This window comes from Lolium rigidum, chromosome 6 (genome assembly GCF_022539505.1).
Source record: "Lolium rigidum isolate FL_2022 chromosome 6, APGP_CSIRO_Lrig_0.1, whole genome shotgun sequence".
Lineage (NCBI taxonomy): Eukaryota > Viridiplantae > Streptophyta > Magnoliopsida > Poales > Poaceae > Lolium > Lolium rigidum.
The window spans coordinates 280,962,789-280,968,146 of record NC_061513.1 but is presented as its reverse complement, the minus strand read 5'-3'; the positions used below and the strand labels follow the sequence as shown (position 1 = coordinate 280,968,146).

Below are 5,358 nucleotides of genomic sequence, written 5' to 3'. Positions count from 1 at the left end.
GCGATGGCGGCGGCTCTGGAAGGTTTTCCGTATCGTGGTTCTTCGCATCAGGGTTTTCGCGACGGAGGCTTTAAATAGGCGGAAGGGTAGCCTCGGAGGGGGCCTGGGGGGCCCACACCATACGGCGGCGCGGCCCCCCCTCTGGCCGCGCCAGGGTATGTTGTGGGGCCCCCAGGGCTTCCCTCTGGCGGCTCTCGGGTGTTCTGGAAGGCTCCGGGAAAAATAGGACCCTGGGTCTTGATTTCGTCCAATTCCGAGAATATTTCGTTACTAGGATTTCGGCAACCAAAAACAGCAGAAACAGCAACTGGCTCTTCGGCATCTTGTTAATAGGTTAGTTCCAGAAAATGCACGAATATGACATAAAGTGTGCATAAAACATGTAGGTATCATCAATAATATGGCATGGAACATAAGAAATTATCGATACGTCGGAGACGTATCACGCATCATACCTTCCTCTTGGGGTTCCCAACGAACGTGTGCATTACACGCCATCAGCGCGGAGCTGGCCGGGGTCGGAGATGGAGGAGTCGGCGAAGGGGTTGGAGCTAGGGGTTGACATGATGAGGAAGGGGAGGCGGCGCGCGGCTGGAGAGGGAGGAGAGGCGGCGCTGCTAGGGTTTAGGGATTGGGGGAGGGGGGGTGCGGCGCACGGGGAGGAGAGGCGGCGCGCGGCTAGGGTTTAGGATCTAGGAGGTGTCTGATACCATGTAGAAGGAGGTGCAATGCTCGATGTATTGATCGGATGCATATGGCGGTACATATATAGGCCACGTCCTCGACTATACAAGGAAGGAGGCGGGCCCAATAGTAAATACAAGGATATGTATCGCTATACAATAACTACAGAGGATACACATCCAGATATACAAGATATGTATCTCAACATTCGGGAAGAAATCAGAAGAAGAAATATGAAGTCCCCTCAAGACCAGAGGGGAGCGATGGACTCGACGGCGTGGTCGTCCCCGCCCTGGAAGAGGTAACCTCCCATCCGCCATACTAGGCACATCCATGGGGGTGAATAGCTCAGGTGCGACATTTTTGCACGCTATTCACTGGAGAATGCCGTGGTTCGTTGTAATAGCTATGCTACGGCATCTCTGTGAGCAAAAATAGACCAGTCACAACATGGCCCTTAAGAGCAACAACCGTCAGGATTAGGGGTGCGACCCACTTCAGCGTGGGGCCAGACAGCAGAGACAGACGACGGTTAAACTGTTTTCCCCTTTCGCGTGCATCCTACGGGGAAAAAAATAGCGCCGGTCGAAAAATATGCTATTAGCACGCTATAGCGCCGAAATGATGTAGCGTGTGCTGTCTAAAAATGCTATAGCGTGCTATTAGCACCGCTATTTGTTTCCATTCCTACCTCTTCGTCTCTGACGACGAAGCACGCAACGCCGGCGAGCTCCGATTCAGACAATAACAGAGGGCATTCAATCGAATTCAAATAACACACAGACAAGCAAACATAGTAGATAATTGGGCATAGTATTATTCATGGAAAGAAATAGCGCGCTATAACAAAATAGCATGGATCTAAAAATACGCTATTAGCATGCTATAGCGTGCTATTAACGTGAATAGCGCGCTATAGAGCCGAAATAGCGTAGCGTCGGCTCTCCAGATATGCTATAGCGTGCTATTGGCGTTGGAATAGCGCGCTATTTTTTTCCATGGTATTATTACACACATAGTAGTTTTAGCGGCGGCTCGTCGGAGCAAAAGCCGCACGGGCAGTAGATCTTAGCTACTACAAAGGAGGAGGGCACTCCCCGCAGCTCCTACCCCTACATCGATCCATCCAAAATTGGGCTCACCTGGGCCCTAGGGGTGCTGCGGCGACGAGACGGTGGCGCCGCTCAGCCGGAGTCAGATCCAGAGTCAAAGTTGGAGCCGAAGTCGGAGCTTCCCCATGGGATGTTGGCCTTGGATTCCTCGATGGCTTGGCGGTACTGGTACTCGTAGAGCTTCCTCTTCATCTCCCGGTCGGCCTCGAGCTGCTCGGGTTTGTCCTTGGTGCGCTCCATCAGCTCGGCGGTGACCCAGTCGAGGTCGACATCGTCGACGAAGTCCCTCGGCAGATACCCGTGCCCGGTGCGCAGTGCCGCGCCCTGCTGATCCTCTTTCTCCCTCTTCGGCGGTGGCAGCAGTTCTCGTGTGATGGCGGATCTCCCCGTGCCCTGCTGATCCTCCTCTTCTCTCTTCGGCGGTGGCAGCGGTGCTCGTGCGATGGCGGGGCTCCCCGTGCCTCTCGCCGCCGCCGCCATCTCCATCTGGCGGTCGTACTCCTCCACTTCGAGCCGGGCGTACGCATGCGGCGCCTCCAACCCCCAATTCGTGTAAGCGCGCGCGCCGCACTTCCGAGCACCATCGGAAGTAACCCGCTTAGCCCGTACAGGGTCAGCAGGAGCCGTCCGCTTATGCCTTTTTCGCTCCTCATCTGAGCCGTTTCTGCGGCCGGAATTGCCGCCACGTGAGCAGGAACCTCCATGCCTCATCCTCGTCGCACGTCAGGGCTTGAGCTGTGGCGGAGGGGCTAGATTGCGTGGTTTTGGTCGCCGGCGGCGAGAGTGACGGCGATCTAGAGTTGAGTGATAATAGCTAGGGTACGACACACATGTGAGTGGATATATAGGGAGGGGAACGGGAGGCGGTCGGCTGGGCCGTGGCCTGAGAAAGGGCTTGGCCCAAAGTTGAAAGGCGCCAAATCCCGCTGCTGGGACCCAATGTTAGATTTTTTTCCTAGGAGTGGCGCGGAACTGGGAGTGGCCAATCAGAGCGCAGAATTGGGAGTGGCGCAGATGGGGGGGGGGGGGGGTCTTTCTGATCCATTGAGCTAGGGTTAAAAAAACAAATAAATATAAAACCAGCGCACATTGTCGTTTAAATGTTTAAATGTTGGTCAAACTTAGGTTTGACCGATTTTGATCCTGTGGCACTTGTCATTCTAATCCAGTGGCACTTGTTTAAATCTTGGTCAAACTTGGGTTTAACCGATTTTAAAATAATCATAAAATATTCAAAAAACATCAAAAATGGATATCCAGTTAGAGTTTGGGTTAGCGTGATACGTTGCAAATGTACCTATAATTTTTGATACTCCATGTTTGTTTTACACCAATTTATATATGTTTTGTTTACACTTTGTTGAACTTTTATACATTTTCTGAAACTAACCTATTAACAAGATGCCACAGTGCCAGTTCCCTGTTTTCTGTTGTTTTGTATTTCAGATTAGTTGTACAGGAAATATTCTCGAAATTGGACGAAACAAAAGCTGAAATTCCTATTTTATTGTAACGAAGACAAAGTTCGAAGGAGGGATGAAGAGGCGCCACAAGGAGGCCACACCAGGCCATGGTGCGGCCCAGGCTTGGCCGCGCCATGGGGTGGTGTGGGCCCCTCGGGAAACCACCGACCTCGCCCTTCCGCCTATTTATTCACGATCTCAGGAAAAACCTAAATACCCGAGTCTCCATGCACGAAAATTTCCGTAGCGGCTGCCATCGCTGACCCTAACTCGGTAGGGTTCTGAATCTCTTCCCGACATTGCATAGACATTGTGCTCATCTAGCTGTTTTTGTGTCTGCAGTAGGACTGGACAGATGATTCTTTGCTTTGCTCCAAGATACATTTGATCCAGAGCTTCTGGGTATAGTTATCTTTACCGGTCACATCATCTGGCTGGAAATGCAGAAAGCTAATTCACTCTACCAAAGAAGATCAAAGAACGTAATTCGTTGTATTTTGGATTTGAGATACTCCTATATATTTCCCTTTTATAAAGGTATACAGTCGTTACACACCACTCTCAGTGGTTCATATGTCTATGCCAGCATAGTTATAACTATCAGGTAATAGTTGCATGTAATGAATTTAGCATTCAAATAGGAATGTATGCTGAGCTCAGTTACATAAAAGAAATGCTTATGTGCGCCCATTTTATGGGTATTGTTCACTTGAATTATATCATGATTATTGCAGCATATACTCAGCCGCTTCGCTACAAATACTTTCTAATTCTTATATTCATCATTTTATTTGTATTTCTTTGAGCTAAAATTAATAACACATTTACTGAGTGCACTGTGGGGCATACCATCTGTTCGTCCTGCCATGACAAGCTCCCGACAAGTGCCCCTTCTGCTTTCTTCCCACGGTGTACAACCGCTGCCACATGGTAGAACATGTCATTGAATCTATCAGAGTGGCTTGCTCCAATGTCAACCATGGATGCACTGCAAGGATAAGCTACTACCAGAAAGAAGACCATGAGAAAGGTTGCCAACACGCGCCATGTTTCTGCCCCGAAGCCGGCTGCAGTTTCAGTGGACCAACCACGAAGCTCCTGGAGCATTTTTCAAGCAAGCACAAGTGGCAGTCTTTCAAAGTTACTTACAAGAAGATGCTTGGGATCCGCTTCCGGGTGGGGTCAACCGTCCTTGTGGGCGAGGATGGGCACCTGTTCCTGGTCAACATGAGACTGGAGCTTCTTGGTGGTGTAATCTCAGTTTGTTGTGCCCAGCCTCACATCACTGGATCTAAGTTCAAATGCAGGCTTACACTGTCGCGCACTAAGCTAAGCTATGCTCAGGGCACAGAGTTCCTAGTGAGACTGCATCCCACTAATCTGCATGATGGGCTGCCGAACGACTGCATCCCACTCCTTGTGCCGAAGATGCTGCTGTGGGACACCCGAATTGCAAGCGGCACAACCAAGGTGGCTAGAGAGTTTGAGTCTCCGTGATGCTGAGGGACTAGCTTGGCGTTCCGGGCTCCGTGGCCGTGGTATGCATGTGTGAAGGAGCAAAATCTATACCTCGTGTTTTGTGTGTTTGATAACAACACTAGAATGAATTTCACCGTGTGCCGAGTTCGTTTTTGATAGATTTGCAAGTGCGTGGTGTCCTCGCCGAACACTTCGGGATTGGAAGACTGAAGCGTAGCTTATAGATTTTCTGGTTTTGTGTGTGTGTCGCGAGGTAACATGGTTGGAGAGAAAAAGAGGAGAAAGATGAATCTGCTTGACCGGTACTACCGGTACCAACAGTGGTAGTACCGCTGCCCTATTGGTACCGGCCACAGTACCACTCTGGACTTTGCATATGGTAAGTGCAAACAAAAGGGGTTACAGTACCTCAACTGTACTTCGACCCGTAGTACCGCTCTCGAGCGGTGCTTCCGTCAAGGTACCGCTTTAGTACTGTAACTGCAGTTACGACACCCTGCCCTGGTACCGCTGCGGTACCCGGTGTATGTCAGTATCATGCAGAAGCCCTTACGGTACCTAAGCGATACCGGAAGTGGTACTACCGCTTCCTGCGCACGTGGCAGATCTGTTAGCACATT

The 5,358-nt window shown here is 50.5% G+C and overlaps 1 pseudogene; it reads left to right on the top strand.

Moving 5' to 3' along the window:
* The first annotated feature begins 3,902 nt into the window (after positions 1–3,902).
* On the top strand, positions 3,903–4,756 carry LOC124664236 (annotated as a pseudogene).
* Positions 4,757–5,358: the final 602 nt, after the last annotated feature.